The sequence below is a fragment of the Agelaius phoeniceus genome, chromosome 14 (genome assembly GCF_051311805.1).
Source record: "Agelaius phoeniceus isolate bAgePho1 chromosome 14, bAgePho1.hap1, whole genome shotgun sequence".
Taxonomy (NCBI): Eukaryota; Metazoa; Chordata; class Aves; order Passeriformes; family Icteridae; genus Agelaius; species Agelaius phoeniceus.
The window spans coordinates 19922762-19943264 of record NC_135278.1 but is presented as its reverse complement, the minus strand read 5'-3'; the positions used below and the strand labels follow the sequence as shown (position 1 = coordinate 19943264).

Sequence of the window (20503 nt, the reverse complement as noted above, 5' to 3'; positions counted from 1 at the left end):
CACCTGCAGTTTGTTCGCACCCTCATTAGTGACTCATTTGGCAGGTGGGTAAGAGGAGATAATCCAGGCTGTGGGAGGGAGGCTGCTGTTTGTCTGAGGGGGGTGGATTGCTGCCGGGCTGGGGAGCAGCGGTGCCGCAGCAGCAGCGGTTCCGTGCCCGGGTGGGCTCCTGCGGTGTGCCCGGGCTGGGACCCTGCCTGCACCGGGGACCTGGAGCCGGAGCTGTGCCAGCACCGGGACTCGGCTGCCAGGTAGGAGCTGAGCCTGTCTGGGGAGGAGCTGCCCAGGTGAGCGGTGGGCAGAGGGGCTGCCCAGGCTGCGTGGGGTTCGCTGGGGGAGCAGGGCGCAGCCCCAGCCCGGGGGCTGTCTGGGGGATGCGATGGGGCTGAAAGCCCCTCGGTCGGAAGGGTTTTCTCGTGGTATCGCAGCCTGCCGGAGCCCTGCGGGTGCTGGGTTTGTCCTGGTTTAGTCGCCTCCCTCCGCTCGCTGTGCTGGCTGGGCGAGCGGCGACGGCAGCTGCAGCCGGGTCCCCGCCGTGCTCCCCGGCCAGGTGTCACTGTCCCCTGTGCCCCCCGTGTCCCCCGTGCCCCCCGTGCCCGTGCCAGCGCCGGGAAGGGCCGGGAGGGCGGCCCGGGAGCGATCGAGCGTCTGCTGCAGATAAAACCGGGATTGCCTGTCTAGAACCGGGGATGTGCGAGGGGAGGATCCCGGGATGCAGCGAGCCCAGGCAGCCCCTGGCACTGGGGGCTTTGGCCGGCACTGCTGGGCTGCTCTGTGAGCCCCTGGCACTGGGGGCTCTGGCCAGGCACTGCTGTGTGTGGCACTGCTGGGATGCTCTGTGAGCCCCTGGCACTGCCTGGCACTGGGGGCTGTGTGTGGCACTGCTGGGCTGCTCTGTGCGCTGCTGATAACCCAGTCCTCGGGGTGCAGTAGGCTGTGGGCTGCACGCCCAGGGAGGGACCCGTGGGCATCCATCGCTGGTGGCCTGAGCTCCCCACCCTCCCTAGGAGGCCGTTCTGGGGTTGGGTAGGTGGCTGGCTGCCCCTCTCCCGTGGGAGAGAGTTTCTGGGGGTGCTGCAGGGCACCCCGAGGGACAGAGTCCCCACCCTGCTGTGCCTCTGGCTGCAGTGAGGGGCTCAGTGTGAGGCCAGTGAGAGAATAAATCAGCAAAGAAAGCAGGCAGCCCTCACCAGGCAAGGTTCAGAGCCATGGATCTCGTTCCTATTTCTTCTGGACGTTATTCTATATTACATTTGATGTTAAACTGGAATATCTAAACGGAGCCAAATTGGATTAAGAAGCAATGACTTATTGTACAGTCTGACTGTTAAGCCCACAAAGACAAGAATAAATAAATTGGAGGAATCAAAGGCGTGAAAGCATAGAGCAAAAATATATATAATTTATCTCTGTTTGAAGCAGGGCTCTGCTCAGGGCCTGTTGTGGGCCCGGAGGGGCAAGTGATGGTCCCTGTTCTGCTTTTCTGTTGTCTGGATTTGGGTTCTGCTCCTGTGCCTGGTGCTGGACCAGCTGCCTGCTTGCCTTGGGCAGGAACTGGAGTCCAACAGCCCCAGCGGGCTCCCACTTGTTTAACTTGCAGCTGTTTTTTGTTTTGTGTTGTTGTCCTTTCCTCCTGAACGTGATGTAAGCGAGCGTCCCCAAAGAGCCGTGGCAGAACAAACACAGGCAGGTGCACAATTACAGAGCTCACCTCTGCTGCCACACGCAGCCTGCTCAGCTCCCCCTCCCTGCTGGCTGCTGGAACGGGCTCTGCAGGAGGGATGGCTCTTTGGGGACACTCTCTGGGCTTTGGGGCAGCCATCACCCGCTGGCAGGGCTGTCTGGGCAGCTTCTGTGGGGACACAGCCTGATCTGCTGTGCTGCAGAGTGATCAGTCACTGCAGCCCAGCCTGCAAAATACAGCAACCCAAGAAAGCAGCACTGTGGTGCTGCTGTGGAAAACCCAGCCGTGGCAGTTTCCATTAATACAGATAAAAAATTGAGACACAGGGCAAACAATATTAACCCCATCACTGATCAAGCTTAAAAGCTTTTCCCAAGAAAAATTGTCTCTGGATTGCAGTTAAATAATGGGCAGGGGGGTGGCTGCCTGCAGAAGCCTCTGCCATGGTACTGGCAGGTGCTCCTGGCCAGGGCAAGGGAAGGTGGCTGGGGTGGCAGCAGAGGGTCAAACACCAGGCTGATCCCTTGCAAAGCTTCAGGACATAAGAAGCTCCAAGTGCTCTGTGCTTTAGGGGAAAATGGCACAGAAGCAGATCATCAGCCTTGGCAGAGGCCAATCTCTGCTGCCTGAGGGTGATAAATTGTCTTCCAAGGCAAAAATAAAAAGGAATTAGGATAATAAAACCTCCAAGAGAGAAGCTTAGTGTGAGGGTTTTCAGCTTCCCAGGCAGGAGGAATGGAGGCTGATTGCTGGGAGCTCATATCCCCAAGCATGGAGGTAACTGGGGCAGGGACTGCCCCTCACCTGTGCCAGCCTTGGTGGGTGTGAGAGCCCAGCATGTCAGACCTGCTGGGCCACTGTGCTGCTGGTGCAGCTTCACGGGCCAGGGCCCACCTTGGAAGGGCTGGAAGGGAGGTGGGATCTGGGCAGGAGGCTCCAGGGATGGGGACTGCAGCAGCTTCATCCTGGCACTGCCATCAGAAACCTTCTGTGCCCATGAGGGGAGCAGGCAGCAACAGGGTTGTTTGGACTGAGAAAGGGAAAATGAGCAAATAACATCCTCCAGGTTTTCTTTTTTCCCTTTTTTTTTTTTCTTTCCTAACTCTCCTGATAAGGAAAGAACCTTTTTTTAAACTCCCCCCTCTGTGTCTGCTGCACACCAGCTCAAAGGCTGTTCTTTATGTATTTGATTCTCTGTAAAATTGATCTTATTCTCTTTGGAGGAGTTAGGTTTAAATCACAGGATGAAATTCTGGCCACAGTGAATCAATAACAAATCTCCAATCAACCTCAGCCTGGGCTAGAGACTTTGGTCATGGAACTTAGGTTCCCTGCTTCCCAGTGGGAAATGTCATCTGTTGATGGAGGACATTCTTTCTTTGCTCAGTGAGCAAGTCCCAAGGTCTCCATTAGAGCACTTTGGTTCTTCTGTCTTTCTGCTCCAGCCCTGCCTGCCTGTGCTTGGGAATGAGAAAAGGGATGAAGTCTCCAGCTCTAAATTCCAGTGGGAAGCCTCCAACACGCTGCCATGTGCCTCCCCAGCCTTCCTCTGGTTCACTCTCCACCTCTGTGCTATGTGAAGGCACAGCAATGGCTGGCCTGGCTGGGCGAGGCTTTGCTAAGCCAGCCGTGAGCTCTGGCTCTGCACCATCCCTCCTCCATCGTTAGTCCCACTCTCCAAACCCTCTGCATCCTGCAGTGCCTCGTCCCTGGCTGGTGGCGTTGGGAAGTTGGCCAGCATTGACACTCACAGCCATTCTAAGAGGGTCTCCCAGGCAAAAAAAAAAAAAAAAAAAAAAAAAAAAAAATTACTATTTTAATTTTTAAAATTTTAAAAAAAATTTTTAATTCTTTCTTCTTGTTGCTATAGTAAATTCATCCACCTCCTTGAAGGTGGTGGGGGCTGGCTGGACAGGCCCGTCACGGCAAGGGTCACCCTGGGTGCCGTCAGCTGCAGTGGTGGGCTGGGTCATGGCTGTGTCCCCCCCGACCTCTGCGGGGCTGTGTCCCCCCCTCTCTCCAGGGCTGTCCCCCCCTCTCTCCAGGGCTGTCCCCCCCTCTCTCCAGGGCTGTCCCCCTCTCTCCAGGGCTGTCCCCATCTCTCCCGGTCTGTCCCCACGGCAGCCCCGTCCCCCTCCCCACCGCCGGCGCAGGGAAGATCCCCCGAGGCAGATGGTACAGCAAAGCTGTGTCTTTATCGGGCGATACTGGTAGTGTTCAGCTGCTTTTGAAGTCTCCAAAGAGAGCTGGGATATTTCTTGATCTGCTCTTAAATAAGTCATTGGCGCTGCTGTTAGCTCGCATTAAGCACGGAGGATGCGGGGAAGCAGCGGGACCGGAGCTCGCCCGCACGGGGCTCGCAGCCCTGGGCCAGCCTCGGGAGGAGATTTCGGGCTGCTCAATATTTGATGTGAGAAGTTTATTTTAGCCCGAGCCAGGCTGAATCGCTGCGCCTCCACTGTGCCGTTAGTCGGAGGGGCAGCCTCGGATGGTTCAGGGCTGGTTTTGCTCCTCAGTTTCTCATTTCAATCTCAGCCTGGTCCCCGCGCATCCCTGGCCACGGGGGCTGTGCCCGAGCCCTTCAGCGCTGGTTTTGCTCCTCAGTTTCTCGTTTCCATCTCATCCCTGGCCACAGGGGCTGTGTCCCAGCCCCGCTGCAGCCCCCGGAGCAGCTCCCTGCCCATGCCCGCCCCTGCCGGGCTCTGCATCCCTCCCGAAGCCTGACGGAGGCAGGAGCTGCTTTCTGCTCCACCGCTCGTGGTTGGCACCCGGGTACCCTTTATTTCCTGGTCCTTTGCTTGTGCTGAGCAGTGGAAGGAGGAGGGCTTGGGAGGCTGAACCCGTGGCCGATGTCCGGGAGGGATTCAGTGCTAACAGAAACATTGACAGGTCGGGCTGTGTTTTTTAAATGCACCTTTTTCACTTTTGCTCGTTCCCCTTGGACTCTCTTCCCACCAGCAGCACCTTTAGCATTTATCTCATTCGAGTCCTCTAAGCAAATCTTATCTCTACATTTATTGCATCTTTGGGAATAGTAATTTTCGAGTCAGCTTTCACATTACTCCATATTTGTTACTAGTCCTCTGTCGAGGGAAAAACCTGGCTCTTTATTAGTTCTCTGCCTGATACAAAACATTTAATTTGAACAGAAACCACCAGGAGAGAGATACATATTGCTTTTCATAACCAAAGTGTCAACATCTTGACCAGACTGTAGCTGAAGCAATCTTTACCATATGGTGGATTTTTATACTTGAACGTCACATCTGCATCCCCGCTGCCTCTCCTTTCATTCCAGAGATGCTGTGCTGGTGATAAAAGGCGCTGTCTCCGTGTCCTTCCACAACACAATCACAAAAGGACCCCTCAGCAGATAAGGAACTAAACCAGAGATACAATAGCTGTGGCTTCCCACTGGCTTTCTGCTCAATAGCTTTCTGCTATGCAGTTCACACAAAAAAAAAAAAAAAGGAAAAGAAGAAGAAGAATAGCAATGAAGGAGCATGTGTTGGGAAAATAAGCCCCAGTAAATCCCAGGGAGGGCACGGCTGCAGAACATGCTGGGAATAGCGACTAGAAGTGGGCTGAAACAAGATGAAATATTTTTTAAACATTTTTTTTCCCCCCAGATTCCTGGTAAATGGGATGCTCCCCACAGCTTCACTGAAGCTTGGGGGCCTTCAGAGTACTCAAACTTGGTTTTTGGGAAAATGGGGCTGTGCTAGCATTGAGTTTTACTGCAAGGTAATGCAGAAATCTGTATCAGCTGCTGTTGGATCCTGGTAGGAGCAGGATGTAGGAAGTTTCTCACTGGAAAGCGTGTTCAGAGCCCAGGGCAGTGGGGAAGGAGCTGTGTGTAGCTGTCACTGAGCAGCAGCCAGGGCTGTGCACAGCCCCTGCTGAGCCAGGGCTGTGCCAAAAGAGCTCCAGTCTCACCTCTGGTCTCTGCCTGCTCAGGCACTGCCCCTGTGCTGCTCCCCAGTCCTCCTGAAGGATGTTTTGTTCCTTGGAGAGTGATGGGAGCCTCAGAGCCCTTCCTGGCAACAGGATTTCTTGCCATGCTGTGTAAATTGGCTACAGATGCCTGCTTTTGCTGTATTGAGGACGCAAAGGCTCTGCTGCCAGCTCTTCCCTTCTCTCACCTGGGCTGGGCTCTGCCCTGTGGGCCACCCCACTGTGTTTCCACAATGGATATTTTCACTCTGCCATTTCCTTACACTCCTGTCTGCCCTCTTTCCCACCCCTGGGGCCTCGCGTTTTGCCACTGGCCTTCCCACACTGCTTTCCACATTCCTGCTTTGCAGAGCCTGTGGGCTTTGCTTGGGTGCAAGGATTCCAGGGTTGGGCTCCGTGCTTGGCACGTGCCCCAAACGCTTGCCTCAGCATTTTGCATGCCGCAGAGGATTTTATTGTATTGCTTTAATGGGAAGTCATGCAGCTCTGAACCCCAAATACACAGCTCTGTAAGAGTAGTGGCTGGAGGAATCCGCAGATAATTCAGTCCTGCCTCCCTTAAGTGAAATAGGATGTTAATACAATACAGTGGAGAATCGCTAATACAATCCTATTTTTATACTAGCACTTTCATGTCATATTAGAAGAAGATTCGACTTTTAGATCTTTTTTAGCAATTTAGCACAGTGAGGATTTCATTATACTGACAAGAACTATTGACAAAAAGAAACACATTAGAATTGGGAGGATAATGGTCCTGGGGAAGAGGAAGTTTTGCAAGGCTTTTCATTTAAAACTGGACTGGGCAAAGTAACAGGCACTGTGCTGAGGGGAATAATCCTGCATTAGCAAAGGGGTGGACTGGCTGACCTTTTAAGTCTTGTCACAGACTAATAGAAGTCAGAGATGGAAGAGACTTTTAGGTCACATCAAACACTTCTTCCAACCCAGCGCAAGATTATTTCTCGATATATTTGATGGTGTTTTTTTTCACTTCTAAAAGTTCCAAGTCACGAAGCTTTCTCTCCTAAGGAGCCTTTTCACACTGTTTTACCCAGTAAGCGTGCGCTTAACTTTGCGCACTATCATTAATTCCCCTGAATTAAAGTTGTTAAATCCTGCCGAGACTTAAATTGGATTACTCGCAGCCTGCAAAGTTAAGCACCTGCATAAGACTTTGCAAGAGGGAGGTTTAACAGATCTTAGCATTAAGTTCTTCTCACTTTTCCACCTTAATCTTTATTTTACTTCGCAGTTCTCTCACCTTTCCCTTGCCTGGTTCAGCTCAGCCGCTCCTTCTCCCTCCCCCTGATGCACTGACAGTTCTCACCTTCCCCGAGGTCTGAGATCTCCTCCCCAGACTGGCTCTGGCTCTGCAGGCATGTGAGGCACAGGGAATGCCTTGGCAGCAGTGGCTTCTGGCACTGGATTAAACTGGGATAGCCTTGCCACAGTGAACAATTAAAGTGTTTTTGCCGCCCCCTGCTCCATGGCACAGCTTTGGAGTGAGAGGAGAGGGAAGCACGGGGATGGGTGGTGAACCTCGCTTGCTGTGGGTCTGAGACAGGAGGAGGAGAAACTTTCCTGCTCCATCTGCTCCCAGCCTCCTCGACTAGGTACCCACTTTCCACACTGAGAGCAGATGTTCCTGCTGGAAATAGGCTTCCCTTCTGAAGCTGGAGCCATCACTTTGCATTAGAGCCTGCAAGCCTGCTTCCTGCCTTATAGTGCTTTCCCTGCTGACAGGGTGTGAGGCGCAAAACATTTTAAATGAAGATCTTTACAATTGTGAACATGCTGCAATAAATATTAATGCTGACTTGTTAAATGGCGAACCAGCAGCTCCTGCAGTGGCTGGGGATGCCTCTCCTTAGGTGACACAGGACAGCTGGGTGCTGCCCTGTGCTCCCCAGCCTTGGCTCCTGCTGCCCAGGGGATGTGTCCCTGCTGCTGTGCCCCTCCTGCCACCTCGAGGGACTGCAGCACCAGTGGCTCGTGGGGAGGGCTTGGAGCTGCTCTGGCTGGCACCAGGATTTTCTGTGTGAACCATCCAGGAGGGTTGGAGGGCTGCCCTGCAATGCCCAGACTCCCTCTTACTCTGTTTAATCACCTCAAAGGGATAGACAAGTGTAGCCATGATATTTTCTGAAAAATCCCTTTGCCAGGATTTTCCTCCTGAGAAGCTGAGAGAGGCCTCAGGAACAAAATGCAAACATTGATTATCTGCTGCTGTGGAATGCAACAGGTGCATCTGGGATTGGCCTCATGTGGTTGTTTCTAATTAATGGCCAATCACAGCTGGCTCAGACTGTCTTGGTCAGTCACAAGTCTTTGTTATCATTCCTTTTCTATTCTTAGCCAGCCTTCTGATGAAATCCTTTCTTCTATTCTTTTAGTATAGTTTTAATGTAATATATACTATAAAATAATACATCAAGCCTTCTGAAACGTGGAGTCAACATTCTCATCTCTTCCCTCATCCTGGGACCCCTGCAAACACCATCACAGACAAGAGCCCTGTGTAACTTGGTTCTGGGGGGTGCAGATGAGCACTGGTGGAATTGTTATCACTGAATGAAAGGCTGCTCAGAGGGTGACCTGTTGCTGTTAATTAATGTATTACATTAATATGGTGGAGGTCTGAATAGGCTGACCAAGGCACATGCTCAGGTTCAGTTGTTCCCCTGGTGAGGGCTGGGGCTGTAAGCAGGGTTTGTCCAGGCTGCAGCCCAGCTCTCTGGCTGCCTCTTGCCTGCTGAATAGCTGTGTATTGTCCAGGCAGGAGGTGGATTTTCAGTGGAGACAAAAGCAAGACAAGTTCCTTTTTGAGATTTTAAGCTTGAGTTCATCCAGAGGAGACAATTTACTTCTCTTTGTTGTTTCCAGCATCATTCATCCCTTCTGTTTGTGCTCTGTAGACGCTGAGCCTGGGATATCATCTGAAAGAAGTTTCTCTTTCAGGATCTTTGATGTTAGGTTTGTTATATGTATATTTGAAAAGTACTTCTGCAGTGACAAAGCTCGGCACTGCTCCTGCTGGGCTGATGTGTGTGTGAACCTCTCCAGTGAGTGGCAGTGATTAATCCTGCAGCACCATGTGCTTTTGTTGCTGCACCCTCCCAGTGTGGGCAGGGCAGCAGCACTTGGGTTTGAGCTGGTGACAAAGGGGATGGAGCAGTTTTCCTCGTCCTCAGGTGTGGAGGAGTTTGGGGTGGGGCAGTGCTGTGCCCTCTGTGGCCTGCCGGGGCTGCTGGGGATGGGAGGGCAGGGCAGGTCCAGCCGGGGTGTGTGAAATGCTGCAGGGCCCCCGGTGGGCCTGTGAAGATGGGCTGCCTTGTGCAGTACACTGCTTTCAAACAAAAAAAAGCCCTGCAGGTGGCCACCCCCAACCAGGAGGGCTCAGCTGAGGATCTGAACCATCCCTCAAGCACCAGCCCTGCAGAGAGCAGCTGGAGCCCTGCCCAGCTCCTGTCAGGGTGCCATTGACTCCAGGTTGGCTCTTTAGCACCTTGCCACCCGTGAGCAGAGCAGAGGGTGCCTGTGCCAGCCCCGGGCTCAGCTCTGTGCTCAGCCAGCAGCAGGTTCTGGGAGAAGGTCTTGGAAACAGGGTCTGAGCTTTCCTGCAGCAGAGCCTGCTGGCTTCCAGCAGGGAGGGACTGGGTGCCCCGAGCCAGGGATGGCAGCCAGGCCTGCTAGCCAGCTGATCCACTCCCCTGTTTGTGTGTGTTGTCTCTTTTGAAGCAGCTCCTGCCCTTGGCTACCGCAACATCTGGTGGTAATAAACAGTGCCATGTAATTGTGCTCTGTGTGGAAAAGGGTTTTCTTTTTTTTCAGTTTAAATTTACTCATTGTGGCACTGGTGGTAATTTGTGGGGTGTTCTTTTTGCCACAGCCTGTGGTGCTGTGGAAGACCTGACACCCATGGGGACATGCTGAGTGCACCCAGCGTGTGGCCCTGCCAGGCTCTGTGTCCCTGTTGTAGGGGCTGAAACCTGCTTTTGTTTGCTAGATGCTACATAAATAAAATCCAGATCTGTCACATTTGCTGCTAATTGGCTTGCAAGGGCTGCTTGTTTGAATTGTGGAGCTCTCACAGAAATGGGTGACCTTTGGCAGCACTAATGTTTCCAGAGAAATCCCCAAAGCTCCGTGCCTTCCCTCACTCCTGCTGTGAAAATCTGCTGAGAGGAGCTGCTCCCCTGCTCTCCCATGCCTTCCCCCACTGCCCTGCTCTCCCCAGCCTTCCCCCTCTCCCATTCTCCCATTGCCTTCCCACCACTGCACTCAGCTCCTCTTCAATGACACATGCCGGGAATGCTGCTCGTTAATTAACAACGAGTTAATTAATGAGAAGCAAAAGTCCAGTGCTCAGAGTTGTTAAGAAAGGGCACTGAAGAAAACATTCTCAACTTTTTTGGCTTCTGGGCTGTTTCTGAGGCCCCACTCAGGTCACTGGCACATCTGTAGGTGTTTCCCAGGTTAGAGAGGAGCAAAAATTTCCCTGCAGGAGAAAATCCTGATGTGGCTTGGATTGTGATGTGCAGAGGATGTGGTTGGAAGGCGGTGTGCTGCCCAGCCCTGTGCTGAGCCAGCTGTGCTGCTCTGTGTGGGGATGGGGCCGTGTGCCTCTGGAACAGCCTGGCTCTGTCATCCCATGGGGCTCTATTTGTAGGTTTCAGTTTTTGCTGGTTCAGCTGCTTGACTCAGCTCAGCAACCCACCAGCTAAGCACCTAGTGCTGGGCCAGGGCAGGGTGAGCAGGGGAGTGGGGCAGCACCCTGAACCTGCCCCACAACACCCCAAACCTCCATGGAACTGCATTGGGCTCAGCAGCATTTGTGCTTTTATCCTAGCAGAGTAGCTGGCTACTTCTTTCCCATCTGTCCTTGCAATGTCTCTCCTTATTATTCCTTTATTTGTATTGATTTTAGTTCACTGGAACCTGAATTGCTGGGTGTGTAAATTGCTGGAGTCTGGCTCTCCCTTGCGTGTGGCTCTGACCTGGGGTGCAATCCCCAAAACAAAACCCCCCAATGGTCAGGGCCCCCATGCCAGCCCCTCTGTCGTGTCCCTCCATCCTTGCCCACTGTCCCGAGGTGTCCCTGGGTTGTGCTGCTGGCGGGGAGGTTTGGGTGATGCATGCTCAGCCCCTGCTATTTGTGCTCTCCCTTTCCAGCCTAACCATGGTGATTTACATGGCAACCTGATGAGGCCTGGCATTTCAGTGCCTTTATGCATTTAGTGGCATCAGCTCCCATGTAATTTAATTGTCTGTGTTTTAAACATAAATCAGCAAACTGTGGGCTGGAGCAGAGCAAACTCCTCACTGGGCACAGAGGCTGTTCCTGCTGCCTGCCCCTTGGGCAAGACATGGCCCTCAGGGATGCTCCTCAGGGATGCTCCCTGCAGAAAATGAGGCTCGTGTTTCAGTGAGGCTTTGGGGGGTTTCAAGCAAGGTTTTGGGGGGTTTCAGCGAGGCCATGGGTGTTTCAGCTGGATGAGCCTCCCTTCAGGGCTCTGGTTAGGTCAGCATGGAGCAGAGTCCTGGCAGTGTTCACCCTGGAAGGTGGTTCCTGCATCCCCCCCTCTGCAGCCCCACAAAGCCCCTCGGAATGTGACACCTCTATGGACTCCCCTTCCAGCCAGTTTTTGTTTGAACTTGGCCAAGGGGCTCAGAATTCATTAGGCACTGTGACTAATAGTTGTGACTCAACCAGCCTCATTTCCTGAGGAAATTGGGCTAAATGCTTCCCCACAAGTTCACGGGGAGCGGCTGCTCTCAGCAAGGCTTTGATCACCCCGTGTCAAGCGTCTGGGCAAAGTGATGTTTGGGTTTCACTGGCCTCTCTTTGTGGCTCCCTGGTTGGAGCATGGTGAGAGCAGCACCCGTGCTGTGCCGCCTGCTGCTTCCCCAGGGCCTGGGGAGAAGGTGCCAGCAGAGTGGGAATGAGAGCAGGGATGTGCTAATTGGGCAGTGTTTGGGCTGGGGACAGGCTCCCCCTGCCCTGCTGGCTCCGGGGGATTTCCGTGGCAGATTCCCACTGCCACAGCTGTGTCCCTGTGAGTGGTGCTGGGGAGAAGTGCCAAAATCCTCGAGGGCACTTGGCCCTGCTGTCCTCGTATCCCTGGGCAGCCGCTGTGCTGGCCAAGGCTGCTGCTTCCCTTCACAGCCAAGGCCAGGGATGAGCTGCCTGTCCCTGCCAGCTCCCTGGGCTGTGGGGAGCACACGGGGAGTGATCCCACGCTGGGCAAGTCACAGCTGCAGGCTTGGGAGCCAAGGTGATGCTTTTCCCAGACATCCCCCAGTGTGTCCTGCCCTCAGTCCAGTGAGGGGAGCTGGGATGGAGCTGCTTGTGTGGCCACCCCAGCAGCCCCTTGGACTTCTCTCACACTCCCTTCCTTCACCCCTGGCCAGCTGTGTCCAGCCCACAGGAGCAGCAAATACCAGTGCTGTTTTACCCTTCTTTTGCACTCTTCCACAAAGTGTTTTGCAGGTTCTTTGGAACGTATAAATCCTCCCATGCAGGGTAAATCAAGGACCAGAGGGAGGTAAAAAATAACTTAGGGGGAAAAAATAAACCTCACACTGCCAGGTCTTAGCAGATGTATGTATGTCAGGGTACATGTTACACTGGAGCTCTGGCAGTAAGGAGCTTCTCTACACCAGCTTTTTGTAAGCCTTTTTGTATGTGAGTGCTCCCTGTAGGGTAAAGCAGCTTCCCGGAGCAGTTATCTCCTGCAGCTGCACGGCATCTCCACACACGGCTGGGGCTGGCATGGTCCAGGCTGGGCAGGTCCTTGCAGGGTCAGGGCTGGGCAGGTCCTTGCAGACGGGGCTATCCTGATGTGGAGCCCGCTCTGCGTGGGGCAGGAGCAGGGGGTGCTGTAGCTGTGATATTTTCTGAAAAATCCTTTCCTTGGGAATTTTTCTCCTGAGAAGCTGAGAGGCCTCAGGAACAAAATGTAAGCAATGGTTATCTGCTGCTGTGGAATGCAACAGGGGCATCTGGGATTGGGCTCATGTGGTTGTTTCTAATTAATGGCCAATCACAGCCCAGCTGGCTGGGACTCTCTGTCTGAGACACAAGCTTTTGTTATTCATTCAATCTTTTGCTATTCTTACCCAGCCTTCTGATGAAATCCTTTCTTCTGTTCTTTTAGTATAGTTTTAATATAAGGTATATCATAAAATAATAAATCAGCCTTCTGAACCATGGAGTCAGATCCTCATCTCTTCCCTCACCCTCGGACCCCTGTGAACACCATCACAGTGTGCAGCTGATTTCCATAGCTAATTCAGCTCCGTGGCTCTCCCTGGAGGAGGTTGGTATTTTGGGATGCAGCAGGTGTGAGTCAGGGTGAGCCAGGTGTGACCTGTGAGCATTGCCACAAACACCTTGGTGGGCTGGGGCCAGGAGGGCACAGGGTAGCTGGGGGCAATTTATTCCCGTAACGACATTCACAGTCTGCAGGCTCCAACAGAGAATGATCTATTTTTGTGTGCTGGGTTTCTGCCCATGGAAAGGCTTGTCTCGTGTCCTTAGCACAGAGCATGTGGCTTGTGCAGAGCACAGTCACTGTCTCCCAGGATGGGCTGGAGGTGTGAGAACAGACCTGTGCTACAAACCCTCCCCTTGCTGGGGCTCTGCTCTTCCTGCCTGGTGCCAGCTGAGTCCCCCCTCGGTGGTGCCCAAGGTGCTGCTCCCCCATCCTTGCAGGAGAGCCTGGGAAGGGGATGCAGGCTGGGGCTGCTGCATGCCCTGAGGCAGAGGGGCTGGGAGCAGGGTGGATGCTGGGCAGCTGCAGCCAGCCTGGCAGGGCTGTGCTGGGCACAGGCACTGGCAGCAGAAGGATTATCCCTGCCAGCAGTGGGGCTGGAGTCCTTGTGGGGGCAGAAGGAGGTGGCACTGTGTTTAGTAGAGATGCTCGCAGCTCCAGACAGTGTGAGAGCGATGCAGAGGCTGCACCCCCGACAGACAGAGCTGCCAGGCACTCTGACAGCAGCTCCAGCTCGTGACTGAGGCTGGCTGTGGTGAGGGATGCTCTGAGCCCCATGTACAGCCGCTAGCTCGCCTCCCAGACGAGGCCTTTGCTGCCTGGGTCGGGCCCTTGGAGCACAGCGAGGGTGGTGGGCACAGCCCTGCTGCTCCTGGAGCCTGGGCATGCAGCAGGAAACTCTGCCGGGCCCGCTGCCCTTCTCATCCAGCAGCTCCTGGATAATTTACGAGCAGCCTCCGCTGGATGAATATTTCCCATAATGAACGTCGGGCTCATTTTCACGTTTTTCTTCTGCTCTGTTTGTTTTATTTGTTTTTATCATGAGAGAGATCCACTCTTTGCCTCCTGCCTAGCCCTGTCCCGTGCCGGGCCGTGTCCCCCTGTCCCGGCCATGCCGTGTCCCCCTGTCCCGGCCATGCCGTGTCCCCTGTCCCGGCCATGCCGTGTCCCCTATCCTGGCCATGCTGTGTCCCTGTCCCTTTGCTGGCTCCTTTCAGAGGTCGGCGTGGGCAGCGTGGGGCAGGGACAGCCACAAAGGGAAGCAAAGAATCCTCCCCAAAGGGCCGGGGAGGAAGGCAGGTGGCCAGTGAGCATCGGGCAGGCAGACAAAGGGCCGTGAACAATGAATGGGAGCTCCGGGAGCACAAACTCACCACTCTCGTTTTCCCCCCATTGCCCAGAGGCACCCCAAGGCTGCCAAAAGGGAGGTTTTATCTCCCAAGGGCTCTAAAATGGTGATGGAGGCTGCAGATGCAGCCTGAGGAGCGGGTCCCCAGAGAGAGGGGATGCGGTGCCACTGAGGCATTTCCCTGGAAATCTTCCTGAGCTGCTCGGAGGGTGCAGAAACGTGTGCCTGGTGAAAGATGAAACTGCCAGCACTGAAGTAGAGAAAATAAACCTCTTAGGCAGATGGATTCCGCAGGTCAGGCATCGGCTGCCGGCAAATAGAGAGCTAATGACTTGGTTTTTGTCATGTACCAGGCATAACTATTCCAGGGACCTGCCGGTGCGCAGGTGGAGGGCAGGGGCAGGTTTTATCTTAGCACACTCATATTTAAAGGTGCTACCTTGTGATTATGTCAATTTTTCCTGCTTTTTCCATTCATCTATCACTCTGTGATGAGCATCTGTTTGTGTCAGAACAAGGAGTTGTTGACGGCACTCGAGCTGAGCTGCTTTGACCCGCACTTGGCGGCGCACAAAGGCATTTCTCTTGCGGAGATTAGCTCTGTGCTGCAGCGCCGGGCGCCGGCCCCCTCCTTTCCTCGGGGCCTCTTGCAGAGCCTGCGAGGTGAGGAGCTCCGCAGAGCCGTGCTGGATGGAGGGTCCTGCGGCTGGGTGACTCAGAGCTGCGGCTGCCCTCGCTCCCCCTGGAGCAGAAACCGCCTGACTCAGTGCGGCTCCATCACGAATGTGCAGAGCGAGGAGAGATGCAGGGAGAGATTACCGTGTGCAACGGGAGGCCCGGCCTGTGCAGGGCTGTTCTGGCTGGGATTGGGTGTTTATAGGTGCAGGGGCAATGTGTGGGTGAGAGGAACATGGAAACAAGGGCTATGGGGGGACAGGGATGTGCCTGCAGGAGGCTTGGGGTCACCACGACTCCTCTCTCTCTCTGCCTGTTGCTGGCTGCTGCTCTCTTCCACCCCGCAAAACAGCCCAGAATTAGCTGGGAAAGCAATCCAGGAGCTGCCAGGCTGTGAAGGTAAACTGCTCGGAGCTTGAAGGTCCTCCTGAGCTGTTCCATGGACTCTCCCATAGATGGGGATAGTATTTTTCCTAGAAGGAGACAGTATTTTTCCTACATCCAAACCCCTTGATTTCTCACTGGTTGGGACTCCAACTTTCTGGAAACATTTGGGAAGTGTCTTGTATGACCCCAAACGTCTTTGGGCTTTGTCATTGTCACCTGAGCTCCTGCTGCCACGGGGTGCCTGCCCATGGGCTGAGGCACTGACTGACCCTAGAACCTGAGCTCAGCACAGATTTCTGGGCTTGGGTATCACACAGTGACCACTCTTCCCCCACTTATGTGTGACCAGAGAATTAGTCTCATCTCTTCCCAGTTCTTTGGTAGAAATCTGAGAAGGGAAGCCTTTTCCTTCCATCCCTTTTCTTTGATAATTAATTAAATAAATAGAACCCTTGAGCAAATGAAATGTCATTTCCCATTCAGGCAAATACATTTGGGTTAGAAATCTAGGTCAGAATGTAAATTATCATGCTGCCTTCTTGAAGGTGAAGTCCCTGAAATGCACTCAATTTAACTGAAATTGGGGATTTCCCAGTTTTTGCAAGCACTTTATTTTCCTTCTAATGAATACAAGGAAAAAACTTTTCTGAAATTGCCAGGGGATACAATCTATCCCGAATGGCTGTAATATTATATAATAAAATAAACCTTAACAACACATGCCTTATGCTCTCAGAGGTTCTATTTTGAGCACGACATGTAGGGTGTTAAATTTGGTGGAAAATCTGACCAGAAGTCAGAAAATCAGTTGTGTTTTTTTCAGAGAGAAAATGAGACTTTGTTCATTTTGGTGCCATGGAGAAGAGGGACCCATGGGTGCCCCTCACACAGGCCAGGGGGGCACAGAGCATCTCCCAGTGCTGGTGGCACCTCCCTGTGCCAAGGTGTGGGATCAGGGACACCTGCATGGAAAGGTGGAGTGAGAGGGACCTTTCCAGTGCTCCCATCCCCTGGGCTCTGCTCTCCCTTTGCCCAGCTGAAGTGGCCCCAGCCTGCCCAGTTTGGCTGTACATGACCTACCAGTGGGAGGGAATGGGAGGGAACACACAAATTCAGTCTTGTGGTTGATAGGGAAAGACAAACTTCCAGTATTACACTGGGCTGAGACCGTTTGGACAGCAAAAACCTCATTAGCACTGTAAATTATTTGTCAGAAGGTGCAACCAGGAACAGGAGCTGCAATCAGTTCTGAGGAATTCTGTGATAGGAGCTCTCTGCTCTCACTGCCCCCTCCCACCTCTTATCCAGGGAATTAAATCCTTGAGTGTTTCTATTTATCACACAGTCAGTGTTTGTTTGTCTCAGCGTTAACATTTCCTTTCTTTTTTGTCTTTAATCAGCTGCAATTATTCACTTATATTCACGGGTAGCACTAATATAAAAATAGGTGCATTATGAATATTAAACTCCTGCAAACAAAGCCCCGAATTAGATGATTTGTGTGCTCTGTGTACGTAGCTTTTCCTGCCTGGATTATGCAGTGAGCCATATATTTTCCCTCTTCTTTTCTCTTTCATGCGATGCAAACGCCGAAGGGTTCACGGGGGAAAGGAGATGGGGAAACTCTGGTGCCCTCTGAACATTGCTGTGAGGTGCTGCTCACAGTGGAGTCTGCAGGGGGGAGCCTGCAAAGATGAGCTTTAAATTGCTTTAAACCTGGATTGCAGCTGGGAGACCCAGGGTGGTGGGGAAGTGCCTGCTGCTGCCCTGCCCAGAGAGAGGATGGCTCAGTTATCTCCCCTGCCTGAGCCCTGCCCAGGGCAAAGCCAGGCTCCTCACCTCCCCAAGGGCAAAGCCAGGCTCCTCACCTCCCCAAGGCCAAAGCCAGGCTCCTCACCTCCCCAAGGCCAAAGGCAGGCTCCTCACCTCCCGAAAGGTCAAAGCCAGGCTCCTCACCTCCCCAAAGGCAAAGCCAGGCTCCTCACCTCCCCAAAGGCCAAAGCCAGGCTCCTCATCTCCCCAAAGGCAAAGGCAGGCTCCTCACCTCCCCAAGGCCAAAGCCAGGCTCCTCACCTCCCCAAGGCCAAAGCCAGGCTCGTCACCTCCCCAAAGGCCAAAGGCAGGCTCCTCACCTCCCCAAAGGCCAAAGCCAGGCTCCTCACCTCCCCAAGGCCAAAGGCAGGCTCCTCACCTCCCCAAAGCCAGGCTCCTCACCTCCCCAAAGCCAGGCTCCTCACCTCCCCAAAGCCAGGCTCCTCATCTCCTCAGAGGCCAAAGCCAGGCTCCTCACCTTCCCAAGGGCAAAGCCAGGCTCCTCACCTCCCCAAAGGCAAAGCCAGGCTCCTCACCTCCCCAAAGGCAAAGGCAGGCTCCTCACCTCCCCAAGGCCAAAGGCAGGCTCCTCATCTCCCCAAGGCCAAAGGCAGGCTCCTCACCTTCCCAAGGGCAAAGCCAGGCTCCTCACCTCCCCAAGGGCAAAGCCAGGCTCCTCACCTCCCCAGAGGCCAAAGGCAGACGGATCAGTCCCTGGGCATCCTGCCTGCATTTTCAGCAAGTCTGGTTTTGGGGCTCCTCTCCCAAGCACCCCTTCAGCACGGGTCTCCCAGGGAACTCACATCATCCCTGGATGGGGCTGTTGTAGGGTGTGGTGCTATATAGGGTGGGAGTTTTTTGCTCTAGGTCACTAGGGGACAGAGTGGGGGACTGGGACCAGGCTTTAGGGGATTTGGGGTGTCTCCCTGCTGCTGTGGGCACACCATCCTCGTGTGTTCCCATTGCTGGTGCCCTGGGATGAAGTTGGACCCACTGCTGTTACCTTTGACCAGGGCTGCTGCCCTTGCTCCCCTGGAATGCTTTTGTGGGCAAAGTCAGGATTACACACCAGCTTTGTCTTTGTCCTCTTCTGCCTCAGATTGCCCTGGGTTTGTTGAAGGGCAGCTGGGGGCCAGTGCCACAGCCTGCTGCTGCTGCCATTGCTCATGCCCCTGGTCTTTGGCTGCGTGGATGGCTCTTTGCATTTTTAATGGTATTTTGTATTGCTTTTCTTGTACTGCTCCTGGATATTTTGCAGTCCACATCTTTGTGGATGGATGCAATGAATCAATAGCGAATAATAATCTGAGTCTAGAGGGAACAGAGTTTGCAAAGCAACTCACCATTCACACTTGCTGGAAGCATGGTGAGAAATCACCAGCATAAGGCCGAGTAGAGAGAAAATTACCTGGGAGAGGGACAAGAAGGAAATCCAATCTCTGAAAATGAAAATAGATTTTTTAAAGTGCTGTGTAAAATTATACATTTAATTCTTTCTCTTTTAGCATCAAACCTTAGAGCAAATTGTGCCGTAGCAGCTTCCTTGCTGCTCTCTTTTGCTGACTCTCAGGAGCTGGGGTGTTAGCCACTTATTTTTCCCAGTACTGCTATAGTTTTCCATCTTGTTCCTTAAAGGATTGGATTTGGGAGTCTTTTAAATCGCTGCAGTCATCTGGGGTGAGCGGTGTCGTTGCCATTTAGACCTGCAGGCTGTCCTGGGGAGGCTGCCATCCTCAGCCTGGCTCTCCACAGCCCTGGCACTGCTCATTCCCGGGGCTGTGCCTTCCACCACGGCTCCCCCTTCAGCTGGACTGTGCCTCTGGGGCTGCTGTGCCTGATGGATGTCCCCGGTGTAAATAAAATCTGTTCCAGGGGCTTGAGCCGCTGGCCGTGTTCATCCCCTGTCCCTGCTGCTGCTCACTCTCCGGCCAGGACGATTGTCTCAATCTATCACAATTACCAAGAGCCTTCAGCTAAATAACTTGGTAAAGATCCACTGGGAAAATTCATTGGTTTGAGATCTTAGAAATAGATTTTATTTACAGGGAATCCTAGACAAGAGCTGGCCCATGTGCCTGTGCTCGTGGGCAGTTCAGCCCCATAGGACAGGCTGTCTCTGCCCTGTGGTCCACAGTCCTCACCACCCACCAGCACTGGAAACTTGAAAGTCTTCTTGGAAGGGGATCCAATGAGAGAATGGCTTGAACTGGAAGGGACCTCAAAGACCACCTAGTTCCAACCCTTCCACACCTGGATTCCTTATAGAGGGATGTTTAACCCCACCTTCACTGAGAATAAAGGCATAGGAAGGATTTGCTGGCAGTGCCTCTATCCTGGACAAAGTTTCCCAAAGCCTTTCCTGTCTGGGCTGCCCATACTCCATTTTCAGGACTAATGTTAGCATCGGAGGGCTGGCTGGAGATAGGATCGTGTTACAGCAACATAACAAATTACCTGCTGTCAGCAGAGCCCTGATACGGGCTGGGGATGTGCTCTTCCCAGTGATCTTTCACTGACATTTAAACTAAGCTGTTTTAAGGATTTAAGAGCAGTCATAACAGATCATAGCAGAAGGCCAGCCAGCCTGGGAGGGGCTCTGGCCACAGCCCTGGGAAGTGAGTAGGAAGAGGCAGAACTGCCCTGCTGCCTCCCCAGGGCTCCCACCACCCCCAGCACTGGGGCGGGCTGGAGGAGCAGCGATGGGATGGGATGGGTTGGGTTGGGATGCTTCAGCCCACGAGGGAATTTTCTCCTACTCATTTCCTTTCTTTTCTTGAACTCCAGTAAATTTTAATCATCTGTAAAATCCTGTGGTGAGATATTTCAAAGCTTAACCCCATGCTGGGCTTAGGGAAGTTTCCTGGCTCAGTATTTGATGTTCTGTGGATCATTTCTGCTGTGGTTTGGGGTGTACATACGTAGCAGAGGATGTGCTCCCATGTCCCAGCCCATATTCCTGGGCTCAGCAGGGCTGTGGCTCCTAAATCCCCTACAATTTGGTGCCTAAACCCTGTGAATTCCAGGCGGCTTTATACACTGGGTGAGGAGCAGTGTGTACAGTGAGATGCCTGATTTTGGCCGGGTCACTGCGTGCTGCTGTGGCTGTGCTGCTCAGCACCAGGCTGACTCTGCTCTGGCCATGTCCCTGCTGCCAGTGTCCAGGCAGAGTGGCACATAGAGGGGACAAGCATTTGTAAAAAATCACGTGAGTGGTGGTAGCTGAATAAATGGTGCTTATTTCGTGCTCTCTGAGGGCCAGCTCCTGGCTGCTCTCTGGAAGGGAGCTGTGCACGCTCTGTCAGGGATAGCTCTTGTTCCAAGCACTAAATGCCAATTTGGCTCCCTTCACCCGTTCCCAGTTCACTA

The 20503-nt window shown here is 53.4% G+C and overlaps 1 long non-coding RNA gene across 2 annotated transcripts in view; it reads left to right on the top strand.

Moving 5' to 3' along the window:
* Positions 1-108: 108 nt before the first annotated feature.
* LOC143695205 (uncharacterized) overlaps positions 109-20503 on the top strand; it is a 111133-nt gene continuing 90738 nt past the window's right edge. For both annotated transcript variants that reach the window (XR_013184255.1, XR_013184254.1), the window contains exon 1: positions 109-251. This is a non-coding gene — a long non-coding RNA (uncharacterized LOC143695205). The remainder of the gene's footprint in view (positions 252-20503) is intronic.